Source organism: Podarcis filfolensis (genome assembly GCF_964270895.1).
Source record: "Podarcis filfolensis genome assembly, chromosome: 7".
NCBI classification, from domain to species: domain Eukaryota; kingdom Metazoa; phylum Chordata; class Lepidosauria; order Squamata; family Lacertidae; genus Podarcis; species Podarcis filfolensis.
Genome location: NC_139603.1, coordinates 31227750 through 31250144, shown reverse-complemented (window position 1 = coordinate 31250144; position 22395 = coordinate 31227750). Strand labels below are relative to the sequence as shown.

Below are 22395 nucleotides of genomic sequence, written 5' to 3'. Positions count from 1 at the left end.
TGAAGTGACTGTCAAAATAACTTCTCTTACATTCATCTTCAGCTGTCCATCCTTGAAAAGTGCCACTTAAGACTGAGCAGGAAAATATTTTTTCACACTTTCAGTGCTTGCTCTTTCACATTTTAGGAGTATGGCATTTACAGTCAGAAGAACTGCTCACTGTCCTGCCATCCAAACATTGCAAACATCCACAGCTCGTTCGCTCTGCACTGTTAAGTTTTCAAGTAGATTCTTGGGTGAGCTGGAGCAACTCCTAGCATTAATTTCATTTCTCTCAGGGCCAAGTAAATCTGCCAAACAGCAATTTTCACAACATGCTTTGTAATGAAGCATTATGAACATCTTCTCTACACTGCCATGACTTTCTTTTTCACTCTGGGATATTGTCATTTCAGCACTCGGAGACAAACAGCTGAATGACAGCCTTGAAAATAAAAGCCTTTATAATGTGGCCAGGAGTATTTGGCAGCAGCTGCTATTCCTTCGCACACATTTCCCATCATCTTTCCAGGCCTAGAAGCAAGCCTTGTTTTCAATGAGCTACTCTTCCACCACTGCATTGATGGCTTCCTTTTCATAATAATCTTACTTTGTCTAAAGAAAACTACACCAGTCCAAAGACTATTACTGAGAACTGCAACAGTGATCAATAGTATTCTCAATGTGCACAAAGCACCAAATTATATAAAACAGAAACCTTCCCTTCCTTTAGAGGGACTGTGTTAATTAGCTGAGCCATGCCAGGATGTTTGTGTTATCCCCAATACTGTCTCTGCAGTTGTCAGTGTAACTGTTTTGCTTTCAGGAGAGGCTCACCCAGCAGAGGAGAGCTGCAGCAGTAGTTTCCGAGGGGCAGAGTCATTGCAGAAGCACACACAGGTGAAAGGAAGAGGAAGCAGCAAGGCAGGGACTGCACAAGCACACCAGCAGTGTCAATCTGGTGCACCCACAGAGCTCCAACCTCATCACCACCTAGCTCCCCCCCCCAAAGGCTATTGGAGTGGCTCCACCCTATAGGGCAAGCTGCTTCTGTTTCCTTTTAGATGATGAATGCTGTCTGTTCTTTTCGCATTTCGTTTTGCTCTTGATGATATCCCTCTCCACCTGCCCTCACCCATGTTTGCATATCAGAGACCAACAACCGTTTGGGGTCCATGAGCACATTTGCAAACTAGAGGAACTCTTAAGAACATAAGAAGAGTGGCTGGATGGAGGAATTGACCTGGTATGTGTAACAGAGACTCGGTTGGACGAGGCAGATGGGCCTGTTCTTGCCGCTGCTTGTCCACTAGGTTTCTCTTATGCACAGCAACCCAGGTTATACGGGCAGGAGGGCAGCGTTGCATTGATTTTTAGGAAGTCATTAGCTTGCACCAGGCATCCTATTGGGAAGACCCAGTTTTCTGAGTGCACGTCCTGGAAGCTGGGCAACAGGCGCAGTACGGGATTCCTTTTGATGTACCGACATCCCTACTGTGCCAAGGATTCCCTGCCTGAGCTGCTTTAGGTCGTGGTGAATGTTCTCCTGGAGACACCTAGTATGGGGATTTTAACATCCATGCCAACATGAACTTGCAAGGGGTTGCTCAGGACTTCATGAAAAGCATGGCCTCCATGGGGCTGTCCCCGATAGCCCTCACCTCCATGAATTTTCTAATCGTCCAGGGTGGTGGCCATACCCGCTAACTGTGGGAGCAAGCTGTATCATTTAATTAAGTGCTGAGTGAAGACTTTTATCTATCTTGAACTTCCAAGATCCAGTTTCATCATATGCCCACGAATTCTAGTGTTATGAGAAAGGGATAAAACTTTTCTCTATCCACTTTCTTTCTGCCATGCATAATTTTGCGAACTTCTACCATATCACATCTCGCTTGCCTTTTATCTAAACCAGGGTTTCCCAAACTTTGGTCTCCAGCTGTTGCTGGACTACATCTCCCATCATCCCTAGCTAGCAGAACCAGGGACCAGGGATGATGGGAACTGTAGTCCAAAAACGGATGGAGACCCAAGTTTGGGAAACACTGATCCAAACTAAAAGGCCCAAACACTGCAACATTTCTTCATAGAGGAGTCACTCCATTTGCTTGATCATTTTGGAGGCCCTTTTCTGAACCTTTTCAAACTCTATTAATATCCTCTTTGAGACGAGGTGACCAGAACTGTACGCAGTATTCCAAAAGATTTGTATAATGGCATTGAGAGGAGCGCAGAGAGAAGAAATGCCACAGTGCGCAACCACACACCTTCATCTGTCCCACAGCTGCAACAAAACATGTTATGACCGGCATACTGGGAAGGTTTCGACCAATAACATTCCTTACCTTTGTCAACATGGGGTCCTAAAAGGTTTTAAATACTGGGCAGTCCCATGTGCCAAAAATTATATTTGCTTTAGATACCCCATGCCTGCAAAAGTGATAATTGAATGTTAGACGTATCTTATTCAATTTAATTGGTGTCAAGAGACCATCTGGCTATATTTCAAATTCATGCACAGAATGCTCTTGTTTGTTTCTCCTCAGTGCAGCAAAGGCAAGAGTGTGGGAGGACTGAATCAGATACGAGTTGCTTTAAACCATAGTTTGTTTTAAGCTATAGTTTAATGCTGCATGCACCAGGCTGTTACTGTTATTACTATTTATTCAATTTCTTCCCTTCCCTTCACCATAAGGTCTCAGGGTGGGTTACAGTAATTCAAACTCAATATTAAAAAGCAGGAATAGGGTGGGACCTGAAAATCTCAGATTGTCAAGGGACGGGGTAAAGAGGTGCATCTTCAGCATATGACAGAAATTATATGCTGTGACTAGTTGTCTTATGGGTCAGTATTTGGGTAAGCAAGTGGACAAGCCGAGATTAGTGGAAAACAATACTAAATGCATCCAGAGTCTTCTCAGCCACGTAGGAGGGGAGAGGGGAAGGGGATCAATGAGTCAGAGTATTGTGCTTGTTCCAACTCATGTAAAGATAAAGGTAATGGGACCCCTGACCATTAGGTCCAGTAACGGACGACTCTGGGGTTGCGGCGCTCATCTCACTTTACTGGCCGAGGGAGCTGGCGTATAGCTTCCAGGTCATGTGGCCAGAATGACTAAGCTGCTTCTAGCAAACCAGAGAAGCACACGGAAACGCCGCTTACCTTCCCGCTGGAGTGGTACCTATTTATCTATTTGCACTGCATGCTTTCGAACTGCTAGGCTGGAAGGAGCAGGGACCGAGCAACGGGAGCTCACCCCGTCGTGGGGATTTGAACCGCCGACCTTCTGATCGGCAAGCCCTAGGTTCTGTGGTTTAACCCACAGCGCCACCCGCTTCCCTTCCAACTCATGTACACAGTGCTAAAACCTAGTTTAGTGGTACACACAAACTGGGTCTCACTGTTTTCCTTCTGTCCCACATGCACTGTATTTCCACTTGGCCCAAGCGGTGTGTGCAAAACTCCAAGGTACCTTTAGCTCCATGTGAGAAAATGTTCTGAGATTCAACTGGTTCTGATTTTTTTTTTATGTCCCTTTCCTGCTCACAAGCCACTTGCATAGCTTCCATAGAAAGATAGTGGCAGGCCAATTCAGTGCAGAGAAGAGGGGGAAAGCCTGTACAGGGGCTCACTGAGTCAGTTCTAAAGATGTCTTGACATTTTTTCCCTGATAATAGAATGCTATTCTGGGAACTTGCAACTTCCACATTAGCTTCCTTAACTGCAGGAGTAACCAGCACCACTTCTCTTTATAGATCAGCTATGCAGGGTTTAGGAATATTTACAGGAACAGTTTCCTAACTGATTTTAGATACAGTACTTGGCAGCTATCTAAGCTCTTTTAAAGGGTTCTGCTTTAAGGCACTTTTTTTGCTGAGGTAGGGTAGGTAAGGAGAGTGCTTCGTTATTTCTATTTGAGAGAAGCTATGAACAGAGATGGTTTTATGAAATATCCACTATTTTTGTCTGCAGCGTAAGTTAAGAGACAGCACTTGGCTTTGCCTCATCTGACGCCTATAGCACTTTGCTTTCAAGTTCACAAATAGCAGTGGAGCGCTGGTCTTCAATTGTGTTTTACTTGAAAGCACAGCCCATTGATTTTAGTAGAACCTGCCAATTAAGATTACAATCTTAATAGTACAGGTTAGTCTAAAACTGGTTTTAAACACCCCATCATTGTTTGTTTTAATCCTAGCTGAGGCATTTATGAAATAATCGTGCTGCTGTGAAGAGTCATTACATGTACATTTACAATCTGAAGTAGACCAGAGCTGTGTGTTATGCGAACATGTTTAGCCACTAACAGTAATAGTTTCTCATGCATTTGCTGGGCAAGATAATTGCTTTTCAACACAAGTGTAATTGTTTTGGCAGATTTCTTGCTCATTCCATGAGCGTTTGCTTATTCCCTGGAGACTTATCTCTCTTAATTTTTGGGTTCCCATGAGAATGTTGATATTACAGCTTTTGATGAATAAAGTTGACTCCACCTCCGCTTTTGTTTTCAACCATGGATTCCATTTAAAAAACGAAATCACATTATTAAAGAGCTTTAATTATCACTTGGGAAACTTTCTCTGCTTAGCTAACGCATATTGCAACTGTTTACAAGTACAATTTCTCCCAATTCAAATGTCGCCATACTGCTCTGCCCTGGGGTAGAAGAGTTGGTATTTATGTTTAGCCTACCCTTCCCTCCAAAGTCTTTCCCATTTTATCCTCATAAGAATCAAGTGAAATGGGTTAGGCTGAGAGTTGGGTCAGTGGCCTAAGGTTGTACAGTATGTGTCATGGCTGAATGGGGAGTTAAAACCAGGTCTCTAAAGTCAGTCACTCTAATCACTAAACCATGCTGGCTCTAAAGAACAAACACTGTCACTTGCTCATCCATAACACCCTATGACCAGAAAGATGATGGAGTCACACCATTTCTGTCACATACATTCCATCATATGCTGAAGATGCACTTCTTTACCCTGGTCTTTGACATATGATATATTTTCAGGACCAAGCATTAATCTCACTTGGGCTCATTCCAGCTCATGGAAGTACTGTAGAAATCCAGCCTGAGTCTTTCTTCTGCCAATGTAGGTTTCAAATTCATTTTATATACTTTGAGCACCAATGCCCTGGATTACTGGAAGATGTTGTAGTGCCTCTACAAGGGGACAAAGCACAAACAGGGCACAAGCTGTGTCCTTGCCTTTCTTCTATAAAAGAGCACTTCCGATTTTGCACAACACCAACAGTAGTTTAGGCAGCGCATCCCTAAGAACCTAAAGTATGACTCGGATGAGACATTTTTGTGCATGTGTATGAGATTTTTTTCACATATCTAGCCTGCAATGCACTCTGGGACATGCCACTATTCTATTCAAAATACATGCACAAGAACTCAGCTGAAAATGCCAGTGAGAACCTGTTTTAGATGCCTGCCTCTCACTTTGTAACCACAGCCTCCGCCAATTGTTTTTATGGCATCATCTCCCCTCCCCACAAAAACCCTCCTCAGAATTTCTGGCTGCAAACTTTGATGTTCCCTGCATCTTACTCTGGAAATGCAGGGCTAAAAATAAATTGCCACATTAATCTGTGTGCAGCATATTTAATTTCAATGCAGCACAACTCCAAGCCATTTCCCCTTGAAATATTAATCTTTTACCATACCACACACATCTGAACTTTCCGGCAAAGCTATTATGACATAATTTATTACCCTGAAGCAAGTCAAGATTTGTATGCACTCTGGCAAGCTCTGGCTGTCAGACTTGAACTGAAGTAATTATTAGGATGTATGAAAGCAGGTGTCACAAGCTGCAAGATGGCTTTATCTTCCTTGTTGTAACATCAACAGACTAAAAAGCAATCCATAAAAGAAAATGTGGCGTGGCAGGGCAAGTACTCTAGAGTCCATATAAAATAAAATGGAAGCTGCAGATTATGTCTCTCTCCCTTTTGTATGTAAGAATTTAGCATCACTAAAATGACAAAATTCTGAAAGCATACGTCTCCTTTCCTCTTTTCTTACTAAAAACCCACCAACCAATCAATCAACTACGGTAATTTTCATTTAGTTTCACAGGCACACATCAAACATTGAACCCTAATTTGCATATGGATTTTCAAAACAGGCTTGGCTGTAGTGAAAACGCAGGTGCTTTATTAAAGATTAGTTTGGCCTATGTGATGCTTACACAAAAACTAAGTAGCAAGCTGCAGAATTTGGGACAAAGTGCATTAATTAGAAACATAGCTTTAAAAAACTATGTTCAACATCTTTTAAATGCAGTTATAAACCCCAATAATACTGTATGCCAAAGCCATCTTTCAAATGGTCCTGGGATGGGATGAAATTTCTGCTTCCCTTACTTTTTCCTAGCAGGGTTATTTAGTTTTAAAAAGCAAACCTTTTCGTTATCCATAATGTTCAGCAATTTAATTTGGCCATTTGAAATACCTTTGCTGCTTTAAACTGCTCAAAACTCTGAAGCCCTGAAATGTCATATTAACATTTCAAAAGGCACAGCATTAAAGGAGGTACACTTCTTTACGGCAAGCAGGCAGAGTTTTGTGGAGCACTTATGTGGGAAAGGTCAGGGCAAGATATGACCTACATTCAGTAGGAGAACAAAACTATGGCTCTGAATCTCTTATCTGAGAACGTACTGCCAGAGGAAAGTCCATTATAGGAATTGTACTGAACGTACACTAAAGATCAAAATTAAGAAAAATGTCATCCAACCAAACTAATTTTATCAGCTCATTATGACAGCAGGAAAAGCAGGCAAGTGTTCAAAAGAAAAGTTGTTTTCTTCTCAAACCCCCACAATATGCTTTCATAAAGTTGACAACAACATGTCTCATTTCAAGCAAATACAGAAACGCTTGTGCTTCCTTGTCAGCTTCTTTTGCAAGGCACGACTAAAGCAGATTTCACAAGACTCCCAGACAGTGGAAGGGTAAATCTCACAGATTAGAAAGTGAGGTACTTCAGTTTAATGTACCTAACAAATGTTTCTTCAGTCCCTACTTATGGGAGACCTTTATGGTTCTAATATCAAGTTAAATCAAATTACTCACCTAAAGTGGCTGTGTGAGAGACTATGTACACTTACAGTGCAACCTCACTCATTTTTGTTCAGACAAAAAGTCCCACTGTGTAGGTCTATAGGATTGCAGTCTGAAGCAAGAAAAACTTTCTCCATAAGACTTCCCTCTTGATACTCTTATTAGATGTATGCAACTCATTAATCACTCATTAGTCTAGCATTATACCTTTCAACACGGTGAAATTGAGAGACTTTGGGATTTAGTTTTGTTTTCATTGTAGATAAACAACTTTTCTGATGCAATCCACAAGACACTGCTAATCATTTCTTTTAAAATGCTGCTGCAAAAGGAACAGGGAGCAGCAGCCGTATCTTCAGCATGATGTTATTTTAACACTCCCCTCAAGCTTTTCAGGCTTATGATTTTGGGGGATAATCTGACCAGCCGATACCTGTTTATTTTCCTTTGACATTCCTAAAAAGCAAACACAATTGCAGGAAGAACTGAAGGAGCCTGCTCACATGAAATCATGGAATGAGCAACTGGCACCAGAGCTTCACGGGGGTTTCTACTATGTATTTATACTGTTGCTATGTACTCATTGGCCCTAATTCTATGGTTTGGATAAGGTATGAAATAGCTGGAGCCCAGAACAAGTTAAGGAAGGTTGTAACCACAGGCTTTCGTTTCTCAGATCGAAAGCTGTGGTCCAAAAATGTGCTGGCTGGTTTCAGGGGCAGCTGCTGGCCAGATTCATACATTTCTAATTTTCTCCTTTCCTACCATCAGTATTCAGCGGCTGTATGTATTTTACAGTGTAGGACGTGCAGGCACAAAGACAAGAAGTTACAGCAGTATCTGCCTAGCCTGCTTGCTCCCTTTACAGCTCTGAACAAGGTTATGTCTGGGCTTTCCCCTGAAACTTCCTTGAAATGCAACGAGACATTTGATACCAGCATTATAGCATTTTTGAGGTGGTGCCCAAGGAAAGTGCCCCTATTATGGCACCTAAATGATGCCACCGTTTGGGGAACTGGGATGTGCTGTGGGCTTGCATACCTCCTCCTCCCCTTGCAAACTCAAAACCCTTCCTATTTGTACAAACCAGCTTGGATAGCTCAGTTGGTCACAGTGTGGTGCTGATAACGCCAAGGTTGCAGGTTCGATCCCCAATAAGGGACAGCTGCATATTCCTGCACTGCAGGTGGCTGGGCTAAATGATCGTCAGGGTCCCTTCCAACTCTAGTATTCTATGAAACCAGTTGGTTTTTGCATCTGAACTGGGCAAGCAGTATGCAAGCAATTATCTGCCTCCAAATGAACTGAAAACCAAAGCAGATTTTCTCTGTCTCTCTTTGCAACTATAGTTTAGGACAGCCTTCTCCAACCTAGTGCCCTCCAGATGTTTTGAACTAACCCCCTGCACAAATGCTGGGTAGGCATGATAGGAGTTGTAGTCCAAAACATTTGGTGGGCACCAAGTTAGGGAAGAGTGGTCTGGCATTATGAAAGAACGAAGTTATTATGTCTTTCCCAATCTAGTGATTTGCCCAAAGCCTCCCAAGAAACGACGCTGCTGACCACAATTTTGACTTTGGGTTTTCCACACCCAGCCCCAATGCTTCCGCGACTGCAGTGCCCTGGCTCTCAATATATAATTGGGTTATGAACAATATTTTCTTTTATACAGACAACATGCAGCACTAGGTTAAAAGATCAGACAGGAAAATGTCTATCCAAAATAATGTGGTTGCCAGTTACAGATCACTGACAGTTAAATACAGAGATTGAATGTGCAAGAAGGAATGTTTGCATACTTTCTCAGCACCATATTATGAAAATAAAAGGGCAGTTCCTATCCAACCCATGGATGCCTTAAATGCAAGTTTCAGATTAAAAGCACACAAATGTTTGAGCTACAGCACGACAGGTGGGCTTCAAACAACTCTGGGCAAAATGTCCCACAGACACACAGCTTTATATGGAAGAACAGTGTCTTGAAATTTATTTTAGTATTATTTTTTTTTTTTGGGGGGGGGATATCCAGAAAGAAAGTGGAAGGAAAGATTCAGTATTTCTAAACTCCCTAGCCCCCTAACCAAGAATCACATTGTTAGAGTGGGAGGAAGTGTCTGCTCTTTGTGCTTACAAAATCTGAAGAAGAGCAGACTCAATACAGGGAATCCATGGCCATGATTCAAAATAAGCAATTTATTCATGTGTCAGGGAACTATATGTGCAGGCAGAACTTTCTTTGGAAATATTCTCAAGAGCACTCCACTTCCTAATCCTGAAGAGGCCATTTGTCCTTCCATTTCAAAACTGGCAGGAATTTTTCAGAAACCGGAATTGCTGTTAAGAATACTTAAAGGGAAGTGTAGTTCCCTTACTCACATGTAAGCTACTTCTACAGCCATAACATATAACTCATGCACGTTCAATAGAAAACTTTGGGTCGACGGGCACAAGTGCTGTGGGCACTACTGCCCCTAGTTACTTCTCTTCCACTTTGCCAGGTCACACAACCCCACATCAAACAGACAGAAAGAGAAAACACCCACACCCGGGCATATCTATGCTTTGCTTTACTGTGGGGTCTGGTTAAAATCAGATCCAGTAGAATTAAAATAATCTGGAATTTATTTACATGATTGTACAGGGTCCCCACAAAATCACCATCAAACTAAAACATACATGGACAGTCTGTACAGTAAAAATCGTAAGAGCCAGTGCTTACCAATTACAGAAAAGCAATTGTCTAAGGCATGTATGGATCATAATGAAAACATATAAATTTAAGTTTCATTCAGATACATTTGGAAAAAGGAGAGAGGAGATAGAAGGAAAGGTCTCTAGGCTTCCATTGTGCTTCTGGTTGCATCATTAGGAATGCAACAGGGTCCTTTTGGGCTGGGAATTACTTTTTAAAAAGATACTATTGTTTACTTTGTCAAACTAATTTTTGGGGGGGAGGGGTGTTTTTTTTAAAGTAGCTGTCTATTGAAAGTCAGAATGAAGTATTCACCCATCACTATCCCATCGGTAGCCTGAACAAATGTGTAATGTAATCAGGAAAAAAAATGCAGAATTTTAGGGTGGGATCTGGATTTTTTGTTCTTGTTCTGTCATGTGAAGCCAGCAAATGTCACCTTAAAAGGAATAACAAATCCTCTGTATTTAGCTACTGCCGAGATACTACTCTGTCAACTACGTTATTTCTAGTAAATGACTCATGAACCCCTACACGGTTCTAATAACTTATTTAAAGTAGCATCGCTTCCTAAAATACATTTTAAAAAGAAAAGACGGACCTACCAGGATTGCTATTCAACTTGAAGTTGAAATAATTTGCATTCCAGGGCTTAACAACATTCCCTCACTTAAAAAAATAAACCAAATCTAGATGTTCCCTCCAACTTGATTTTTTTTTTTAAACACGTAGCCTGAGAAAGAGTTCTACATAACTTGAAGGTTCACATAATTGTGAACGCTGTTAGATGGTGGTGAATGTATTATTTTACTGACCTTGTTGGGCATAAAGTTCACAGCCATTAGATGCAATTCAAACCAAGTAAGATTCTAACACATAAAACATGTCTTTTCTGGGCAGACCTCTGAAACAAGGGTGTTGCCTCATGCCAATGGATTAGTTTGTCTAATTATAAGTTGTTACTAAGAGGTTTGCCTGACAAATGACTAGGCAATAGGAGTATTCATTTCAAGAATGCTGTGATTTACTGTGTGGGTAATTGTAATAGGGAAACACGTCTAATATCTCACCCAGCGATCCAGTTAAATTAAGAGCATAGTTCTGCCCTCAAGAAGAACGCAGAGGATTTTCACTTAAGTCTGTGGCAATTACATCTATGTCTTCCCAAACCCATAATCTATCCAAAGCAAATGTATTCCACCCACACTTACAAATGTTAATTAAATTTGACTTGAACATTTTTATTTAGGATTGGATAGGGCTTATCAGAGGATCATTAAAAAAAAAACCCTGATGCAAAACATTTACAAAACTAGCTCCAGAAACTCCAGATACTGTGATGGAAACCAAGAGGGGTGAGTAAAAATAGTCTGAAAGGCTCGAAAAATACTCCAGTTTGTATGAGAGGTGATAGTGCGACAGTATAGGCAGTAATGTTTCAATTGCATATAGCGTCTAAAATCAAGTCGCACAAACTTTCCCCAAGACATTGTGCTACTGTTTCCTAATCTGTTCTTGTTCCAATAATCTATAATGAGTTGTTGCAAGGGTAGGGGAGAAGAAGTAAGTAAAGATACCTTTTCGATACCTCCCCGATTTAGAAAACAAAGCGGTTCTTCATGGATTATGTTGCTAGTGTTTTTCATGCAACAGGAGAGGAACTTGGGTAACAGAATCCATGAGATTATAAAAATAATATTCTACTTCAAAAAAAATAAATCACTTATTTATAGCAGTAGATCTAGTCCCTCTTCCATGGAAGCTAACTTTTTTAAACTTCTCATTCCATGCAGGGATTTATCTCCCACTAAACATAACATCCAGGTTCTTGCATTTAGTCAGAAAGAAGATGTCAGTCTGTACCTGTGCAAGTTTCTTGGTGAGGTTGATGGACTTCATTTTATAGGGTATGTTCGCCACTTGCTACATTAAAAGAGGGCATACTGGAGAAAACAACAGCAATCCTCTAGAAGCGGGCTTTACACTTGCTGTGTGGATATTGAGCTTCTCGCCCAACGCTTGTAGCGCTTTAAATTTGGGTGAAAAAGCTCTTAACACTTTCCCCTGTTAATGTCAGGAAATATGGTCCAGTGAAAGTACTCTGGGACTTTTACATAGGTCCAACTTCCTGCTTAGTCACAATTGAGGACCCTTTGGTTCCTTCTCTGTAAAAATAGAAATAGCAGTTACTTGCCCCTGCCTGCCATATGGATAATGAGAAAATAAAGGTAACGTATGCATTACACAAATGACATCATGAGAGTAATAATAATTACTTTTGTGAGCTGTGTTAGACAAAACAAGCATGTTGCTAACTAAATGTTAGCACCACTAATCTACAGAAACCCTAAATAGGTGCTGTTATTTACTCTAACACAGTCCAATCGAAAGACAATATAGTAATGGAGGTTTGCTTTGCTATGGGACATGCAGCACCTCCGACAAAATTACTCAACTTAAATCTGACTGCACAGAAAATTCCTATAACACTTATTTCTGGTACTGAATTTATTTACTTTGGAAATCGATTTGCTCTGTCACTATTTATTGCCGCATGCTGTTCAGTAATTCTCAGAAGCTGCATGAAAAATCACAATGTTGCACTTGTTAAATTGACCTGATGAAGTTAGGACACCGGTATATGAATCACCCCAAGAGGCAATTCTCCTAAATTCATGCTCTGCGTAATGCTGCTAAATCAGAAGAAAAAGCAAAGTTGGTTGTACCGTATGTACCCTGCAGAGTTTTCAATTGATTGTATGTAGTTCTGTATACAAAACATCAATTAGTTTTACTTTCCTGCTGCAGCTTATTGCCAAAATGAGATGTTTACGACCTTTTAAAACAAGGTGGATTCAGTAGTTAAAATGTTAGAAGACATAATTAAATACTCTCTGGAAAATGGAACAGTTTCTCAACAATATTCTAAGCGAGGTTTCAACTGGTCTGTAGAAGTGAACTGAACGTAAAGCGTTGCTTTCTGTTTCCCTTCTGAGTAGCGTACACCCACACACTTTCCCCAGTTTCCATATAATTGGAAAAGCAGAAGCATTTGATTGTAAAAGTTGTATGCCCTGACTCAAGTCAGTTGAGTACACATTTTACTTGCATCAATAGCAGAGTGGAAGGCTGCCAGTTTAGTGTCTTGGCTGGCATTCAAACATGCTGATTGCTGAGCTCTTTAGCTTCTGAGTTCACTATAAAAAACAGCACAACATCCCTCTCAAAATCATTTCTGCTAGAGGCCTTTAAGCTCAGACCCAAGGAATGAAAGGATGCAAATGGTATTCAGCTATTTCTTTAAAAAGGTATGTTTTAAAATTGTGCTTTGGCTTTATATGCATTTACAATACAGAGTATAACATTTTATCCAGCCAAGCAAGGTTTCCATGCATACCTACAGCCAGAATTTGCCCAAATCACCTAGAAAGGTGAAGATTTACATTTACATTTTTACATGTTACTTATAAAATTCATAGCACATAATCTAATTCCTCAGTTGTTCAGGACTGAGCACAACTGCTGCACCTAAAAGCTTTCAGTCTCAGGCCACTAAAAGTTGTCAAGTAAACCCAAGTGAAATGCTCTTTAAAGTCCCACTATCCCCAAATTTCTCACCACTGACAACGTAATTAAAAAAGGCTTGCCACTGTTTGCATAATTTGCACATTTGCTGTCAGTGGAAAAAAACCCAGATGCAGCAGATCAAACTGCCTGGAAAATTCATTCATGTTCTATTGGAAGTATTTCATAGCACAACGTACAAATCTTTCACAAAATTTGAATATGTATTCATACTGCATATATAGTGGAGGCATATTTGACTACTTAAAATAATTCCCTGGATAACTAACCTCTGTACAAAGATGGTATAAATGAGGACTCGGCTCCTAGCTGAAATTATATCCCTTAGGGAGAGGTCTATGTAATATTTAACCACAATAGATAAACCTACAGCTTCTCTTAAAGTGAGTTACTAATTGCTTCAGTTAATTAATAAAAGACTGGATTTACTGTACTCATCCTGGGAAACCGTAAGAGGAATTCTAAAGCAGCTTCAACACATTTAACTTTTTGCAAATATAGAAGTGATTTTACTTAAAATTTCTGTGTTACCATTACATTCAGCAGCTTCTGCCTCTCTGATGATTAGTCTCTCACTGGGGATGATACAGTCCAGTCAGTACCAGATAGGTTTATTTCCATGGCAACCCATCACCCCTGGCATCCTCCACCTAAGTTTCATAACTCCCAGGCAGGTGAGTTGGGGGGGGGGGGCTAACAAGGAAGATGACCTATCTAATTATTGCCCTATCTTTCAATTTCTGCTTAATAAAGGTGCTCTCTCTCAAACCTTATATACCTGTGGCCTTAAGGTGGGTTGGCACTAGGCAGGTGTTTTTTTTCTGGGAGAAGGTGAATGCTATCCCTCCTCTTCTTAAAGTGCTCTCTTGTTATCCACAGGGGTGGCAAAGAGCAGTAGACTGCCCCTGAAGTGTGAGCTAGGATGCCTACTACTGAGCAGAGATTTCTTTGGTAGGGAAGGCTCCAGCATACTGCTTCAAGTAATTTCTGACAGCATTTTGATAAAAAAGCTCAGCAGCAAAGTTGGAATAGCAGCAACAACAACGATGATTAATAGAGGTGTTGTGTAGGATTAGGCAGCTCGCATGAGGCTTTTCATATTCAAAATGTTTTCTTTGTGCTTATTTTAAACCCTTATATTGACAATAGCAGGTTAATCAAGCTTTGAAAACAAAACAAAAAACCCAGTTATTTCTAAATTATGCTTTCATAGGGTTCGTTGGCACTTGAGTGAAAACATGGTCAAGAGGTAACCTCAGACAACTGTCTGGAGAAGGACATTTTTCCCATGCCTTCAATGCTAGAGCATGCATTAGCCACAACTATTCAGTCTATCATTTTGTAGCTCACATTGTGATGACTTCAGTGAGAAGTGTGTCGTGTCTGCAAGCTGGCATACATTTGCTGAAGTGAAGTTGTGCAGCAGTTCTTAAATCTAAAACTTAATTTAGCAACACAGCAATTCTGTAAAATGGAACAAACTAATTTCGGACAGAAAAAATGTCTCCTAAGGAATGTTCTAGACTGATCAAAAGTATCTGTCAAAGAGATTTGTAGTAAGACCAACGGTCAAATCCAGGGTGGCATCCAATACAAAATGCAGTTGTACAAGGGGTTAACACTCAGCACAGCTTTCCTTGTTGCTCCTTTGCTAGGCTAAGAAGAATAGTTTAGCATGGTGTGTTGCCCTCTCCAGGAAGCAGCTCAAACTTAATACTTGTTTCAACAGGATACTCCTGACTTGTAGGTATAAGAGTCTGAGAATCTGACTTCATATTATATACTGCAATCTGTCTGCAAGTCAGTTTGAGAAGCCCTAGAGAAAACAATTCCCATTGCTCCTCTGTCAAGGAATTTGAAACAAACAAGAGGAATAAAAGCATATAAAAGAATAAATGAGTGGGCTGGGCTCCCTTTTGTATATGAAAAGGCATCCGTATTTTAAAAGCCTTGCAGCAAACCTACTGTTCAAATGTTCTTTAAGAACTGCTTTCCACATCCTGATTTTAAAATACAGGAAATTTTTCACAAGCCACTCCTATGTTTCAAAACATCTTGTAATGCTTAAGGAACATAACTAGCACCTCCCCAGGTATAAATTAAGACTTGTGCCTGGCAAGGATAAGAACCTTTGACACAAACCAAAGGGAGAGAGTGAAACAGCTTCTATTCTGAGGCTCTCCATCAATGGTGAGCAGCATGAGATGCTGGTCGTGTGAGATGATGGTTGGGACATGGATTGACTACCAAGCAGCAGTGTCTGGAGTGACCCAAAGCAGACCACAGATGTGGAGGGCTGGTGTCTATGGAAGGCTTCCTTTGGGTGGATGCCAGCATTTGGGGAGAGCAGACTTGGGAGTCCTAGAAGCTCTGCTATTCGCTATTGTTATTGGTATTATTTGTACTGAATACGTAATTTTAGCATTTTGTATTGTATTAAGGTTGTTGTGCATGGTATTTTTCTTCTGTTTTGTAAACTGCTTTGAAGATTATTTTAGCAGAAAACCAGGATATAATGTTAAATCTAACCCAATCACTGGTTATTAGCTACTCAGTCATGAGCAAGATTTAGTGCCCCTAGAGCTAATAGGAAGAAATTCATGGGAGCCATTTAGGGAAGAGAAAGAAGGCATCTACTGTATACTTCTGGTGAACTCACAGAGTCTATACATTGTGATGCGATTGTTATAAGCAATTAAAAGGACTTGTGTACTGTGCACAGATGCCAAATATATCCACTTCATTTTTTTAAAAAAGCACGGTTGCAGAATAAAATATATTAAAACCACAACAAACTCTACTTATAAGGGGCAACCAATTTGGTGCTCTCAAGATATTGTTGGATTGCAGCTCCCATCATTCCTGACCATTGGTCATGCCACCATACTGTGTACATCCAGCACACATGGTGTCCTTTTTGCTACATTAGTGATGGCACTACCTCTGAAATAGGGACTAGAGAAAGTGATGGCTTTATGCAATTTCCATAGTTCCAAAGGCAGCATAGCACTCAATATGGTAACATAGGGAGAGAGTGATTGCCTTCATGTGTTGTTTGTGGGCTTCTCAGAGGCATGCCAGTGGGAAAGCAGGATGATGGGTTAGATGGCATCAGAACCAGTAATTCTTAGGTTACCCTTAATCAGATTAAGGTTAGCCCTCCAGAGGTTGCTGAAGGACAACTCTCCTCATCCCTGGCCATTGACTATGTTTGCTGGGGGTGATGTGAGTTGTAGTTCAGCATCGTTTGGAGAGTCAATGGTTCTTCACATCTGACCTAGATGGACCACTGGTCAGAAGCAGTAAAAACGTTCCTGTAGAATAACAGTGACTTCATCAATTTAGAGGAATATCAAAACTAGAGGGCAGAAGCAAAGCCTCACTAGTGCCATTCTGATCCCAGTAAACAAGATGTGCACCAAACAATTTGTTTGTTTTATTGCAATCTCAGGCCTATAAATATACAGCTTGAATTATTCACTTGCAATCATGCAGATTGGTCACTAGATGTCTCTGCACTGTAGTTAGAACACCAGGAAAAAACATCGTCCCTAAATTTAAACAACAAATGAACAAGGAAGTTATCTCCTGGTGTTTCATTGCTGCTCTTCCCCCCCAAAATGTGTTAAGAAAAACTATGGGCATTAATTAATAAGAATCTACAAGCCAGATTTTGTGAGAGAAAGGTGCTAGAGGGAATATTCTTCCCATGGGAACAACTAGAGTGATCAGATTATCTTTAGACCAAAAAATTTGTAGCAGACTTCAGCCTACAGACTTTTATTGCCATATGGCCTAAACTTGAATTGACAGAGACAAATCCTGAACATTGCCGTAAAACCATGGTCCATTGAGTTTCTTTAGCATGAACATTTAATTCTCCAGTGCAGATCACAAAGCTCTGTGAAGACACCACACCTAGCGAGCAACTTCACTGTCGCAGCTCCAGACACCCTGATGCATAACTGCCTCACGCTGCAGGCTGATGCACCTCTGCTATTATGTCCAAAGACAACCTGCCTAAGAAAAACTTGCAAGCTGGACACACAGGCGAAGCTTGTGGATCGTTCCTACACATGTTCACCTTTGGATAATACAGAAATTTTGAAACAACTCCCTCACATATATTGGACTTAATGCCCAAAGCCACTGTGCTGCCAATCTAGGATCATTTTATTGCATACCCTCCAACATTTCTCCAATGAAAATAGGGATGTCCTGTTCCATAATAATAATAATTTTATTTTTTTTATGCCTCACCCATCTGACTAGGTTGCCCCAGCCACTCTTCCAACATATATAAAAACATAATAAAACATTAAACTTGAAAAAACTTCTCTATATACAGTGCTGCCTTCAGATGTCTTCTAAAGGCTGTATACTTATCCCCTTGGCTCAGAGGTTGCATACGCTTCAACATTTCTCTGATGAAATAGGGACATCCTAAGGAAGAGTGGGATATTCAAGGATCAAATCAGAAACCAGGACGGCTTCTGTAAATCCGGGACTGTCCCTAGAAAATAGGGACACTTGGAGGGTTTGTATATTGTGACATGTCACAATAAGTTCTCAAGAAATAGGCATTTCTGCTATGAGACCATTGTACAAATAATTCAATCTTTTCTTCTCTCTTCTCAGGCCTCCTTGCAACTACACAGAGGTCCATTCTACCATTCTTCAACTTCCCTCAGCGTAGTTCAGTACAGTCATTAAACCTGGCTTGTTTGCTGCACCTTCACTATTTTCTCGCACCTGCCCCCACCCTATCTACTCATCCTGTCATCCAAAAATCTAGCGATTTTCCATAGCTTTGCGGCAGCTTGAACTGCTTTGGCCCAGACAACTGCTGGGTTGATCGCTGCCAAAACGTCCTTCCTCTGCCAATTTTTCTAGACTTTGATCCTTCTCATTTCGTCTGGGCCAAGCAGAGAGACTGAACTCATGCTAGTTTGTCAAACAGAATGCCAGGTAGCTGACTGTAAATATCAAAGCATTTATATATGCTTTCTTGGGGCAGCTTTCCTTACAGGATGAAGGCTAAGATGCAGAAATAGATCTCTGAGCTTATCTTTATTGCACGGAATTGGGTAAGACATGGGAGAAAGAATAGTGTCTATTAAGCAGATTTTTTAAAAACCTATACTTTCCCCCCTCTCCTGTTGAATGCAGAAGATACATTGATGCTGTGGAGAGACACAGACCAAGCCAATTATAGTTTTGCTGTTGATATTATGGCCTCATTCACTTACCATTTTAAACCATAGTTAAGCTAAACTATGGTTTCAATGTGAATGCACAACCTGCTGGGGTGCAGGCTGAAATTTTGCTGCTTCATTCCTCTCCCATTCATGTTGGGAACTATGCTATGATCTGGACTTGGGTTTTGTCTTTTGGTTTGCTTTCCCCAAACAAACCTTGGAGTGGGGCAGGAACAAAGTGCCTGCAATTTCAGCCGTGTGCAACAGCATGCTGCATGTTCACATTTAAACCATAGTTTAGTTTAACTAGGGGACGCAGGTGGCACTGTGGGTAAAACCTCAGTGCCTAGGACTTGCCGATCGTATGGTCGGCGGTTCGAATCCCCGCGGCGGGGTGAGCTCCCATCTTTCGGTCCCAGCTCCTGCCCACCTAGCAGTTCGAAAGCACCCCTAAGTGCAAGTAGATAAATAGGTACCGCTTTATAGCGGGAAGGTAAACGGCGTTTCCGTGTGCTGCGCTGGTGCTAGCTCGCCAGAGCAGCTTCGTCACGCTGGCCACGTGACCCGGAAGTGTCTTCGGACAGCGCTGGCTCCCGGCCTCTTAAGTGAGATGAGCGCACAACCCTAGAGTCGGACACGACTGGCCCGTACAGGCAGGGGTACCTTTACCTTTTAGTTTAACTATGGCTTGCAACAAGAAAACTAGGCCACTAATAGAATCAACAAAATAAAACTGGACAAAGTGGAAAGATGTAAATGGATCAGGAAGGTGAAAAGGCCTTGCAAAATGTTATTGAAAGATCCAAAGCAGAGTTTTTAAGCTGGAAAATAATTACTATTGCAGCAATGTGGATTCCAAAAGAGGAAAGTATATTGGGTTCAGGACAACACTTGCACTACTCAGAACCAAGGGCTAAACATTCAAATGGTTAAGAGGCATCATAATTTTCAAAACATCCTGTATGCCTAAGGCTGGGGTGCAGGCTGAAGGCTATGTTCTAGTAAGAATGACTGAGCTCTGAGAAACTGGAAATCTTCCAGGGACAAGATGGCTGATTATTTTATTAGAAGAAAGATTAACATGTCCAGGCCAGAGATTAGAGATTATTCGCAAAAAGGAATATAACTCAAGACAGTTGTTCAAGAGGGTGGGGCATTATGGAACATGGTAACTGAAAAAAAAGCCAAGAAAATGAGATGGAGGAGATCTAGAAGAACATGGGAACAAAAAATAAAACGCAATGCAAGGATTTCCAGTATTCAGAGACTTAAAAGTACAGCAGTATTTCAATCTACAGTGAGGGAAATACAAGGAAGATAGGCATCAGATGTCAGCCTACAATTCTGGATGCTTTCCTGACATCTTTCATCTCCTCCCTGTTTGATCAAACCGTCATGTTCCCACATCCCAGGAAAACAGCTTTTCAAGAGATTCCAAACACCATTTCAGTCACTGGCGGGGTTATTGCAAGAGAACTTGGGAGACATCAGGGAGCATTTTAGCCTCCCTTCTGAACACTGCCCTGGTATCTGTGTTGATGAAGAACAGGTGATAAATATTTTTGCATAAATGAAATAAATAAGGAAGACAAGGGAGAACTATGTGATATAGAATCGAGGGGCTCTGCAGGAAATGGATGGAATGAATAACTTCACACCAGAGGAAGCAAGAAGAAGCACAAGCTCACCTGTAGGTTGGCATGGTATAAAATGATTAAGAAAAGCACAACCAGATTAAAACTAAGTAGGTTTCAATATGATTATTACTATTGTTTATAACCTGTTTTTAATGTCCTTTTTCCTCCCCCAAGGGGAGCTATCACAATGTGTGCTGGGCTGTACAAACATAATAAATTTAAAGCATGCCCCCTAGGAACTGTAATTTACTCTTAACAGAGCTACAGTTCCCAGGAGGGGTCGTGCTTTAAATATATGGAGTGTATACAGCCCAAGTTTCTCCAAGTCCTCAACACACTGCTCTCTTTTGTCTATCATATTGTACGAGTACTGAAAGCAGACGAAGTTACAGCTTTCAAGAGCAACGGCCTCCCTAAAATATAGTACAAATCCCTCAATAACACTGTTGACACAAAGAGCATTGTTACTGTTCTGTTGTCAACTGTTGCAGCAGTAAAAAGAAGGAAAATTGTGCTAAACCAGTTAACGCTGAACCAAAAGGCTAAAGTTTTGATGAAACAAATTCACACCGCTCAGAACAATACTTACAGAAATAGTGTTGTAGGCGGTGGTTATAACTGGAAGGCTGCACAATAAGTGGATGTAACAAAAGGACTCAATGAGCTTTAGGTACGGCCACTGAAAAGCGAATTCCTGTGTGCTGGATGTATAGGAAGGTAGCTTAAAGTCAGAAATGACTAAACAAGGAACATCTGTTTCTACAGTAGGGTTTCCCCAACTTGGGTCTCCAGCTGTTTTTGAACTACAATTCCCATCATCCCTGACCACTGGTCCTGCTACATTGGGATGATGGGAGCTGTAGTCCAAAAACAGCTGGAGACCTAAGTTGGGGAAACCCTGTTCTACAGCAATGCATAATGCAAGACTTAGGATGAAGATAGGGACATGTATAGAAATAGAAAGCTGCACACCTGCTCCTTCAGAGGGAATGTTAACCCTATCAAGAACAGGCAACCTCCCATTCACCCACTCTAGTGAACCACTAACAGTACCTCTGTCTTATCTGGATTGAGCTTCAGTTTATTGGCTGTCATCCAGTGCAATATCAAGGAAAGACAACGGTCCAGAACATCCAGTGCCACACCTTCAGAAGTAAAGGAGTAGAGCTATGCGTCATCAGCATATTGCTTATGGTGTACTCCAAAAATCAGGATGACCCCACCCAGTGGTTTCTTGCAGATATTACACAGCATGGGGCATAAAATTGAACCCCGAGGTAAACCACATGGAAAGCTCCATGGGGCTTTAGAGCAGTCCCCAAGCATCACCCTCTGGTAATGACCATCCAAGTAGGACCAGACCCACCACATAGTGGAGCCACTCACCCCTAACTTGGACAGCCAGTCCAGAAAGATACCATGGTCAATGATATTGAAAGCTGCCGAGAGGTTGAGGAGAATTAACAAGGATACATTTCCCCTATCTCTCTTCCGACAGAGGTCATCATACAGGGCGACCAAAGCTATTTCTGTGCCAAAACTGGGCCTAAACCCTGATTCAAATGGGTCTAGAAAATCAGTTTCCTTCAAGAGTGCCTGGATTTTGTTATGGGTGGAAAGAGGCTTCCACTTTGAAGAAAGCCAACAGAATTATCAACTCCATGTGACCAAATCATCTAAACATCCCTGAGATTTCTTGATGCTCTGCATATCTGGGAACATTGATAAGTTACAGAAAATCTGAATGCCATGCAGTTCCTACACCTGGAGTGGTGGGAGGTTTCTTATCATGTCACCCTCCAGATAATGCATAACGGCAAATTGGGGAAAAGGAGATGATATGAAGTGAGCAAGAAAGAAAATAGTTTTGTTTTGACTTGACTGAGAGCTGCCCAAGAGTAGGAGGATTTAGGAGAGAAAGCTGCAGTAGTCGACAAGATGACTTGAGAGCTTTGATTTGTGTTTTGGCATGTCAAAACAGCAGTACAAACAGCAAACGTAATACCGATAGAAAGCAATTTTAGATTCCTAGTAGTTCAAAATGAGATTTACCTATGCCTGTGAAACAGTAAGCTAACAATAAATAGCTAGGAATAGCTTCTACTCTACTAGATAAATAAATTCATTTTCTAAAAAGTAAAATTGCAAGTATTTACAAAATGTTGTCTTGCCCCTAGAACTTAGTAAAGATGGATATACAGTAAATCTTAAAGATAACGGAGGGGAAGGTTGTTC

The 22395-nt window shown here is 41.1% G+C and overlaps 1 protein-coding gene across 40 annotated transcripts in view; it reads right to left on the bottom strand.

The window, feature by feature from the left end:
* Positions 1–22395, bottom strand: part of ATXN1 (ataxin 1) — a 309255-nt gene that overhangs the window by 46670 nt on the left and 240190 nt on the right. For 2 of the 40 annotated variants that reach the window (XM_083623789.1, XM_083623791.1), the window contains exon 6: positions 14676–14760. The exons of the other annotated variants lie outside the window; for them this stretch is intronic. The gene's annotated coding sequence lies outside the window, so the exon portion shown is untranslated. The remainder of the gene's footprint in view (positions 1–14675; positions 14761–22395) is intronic. 40 annotated transcript variants of the gene reach the window in all.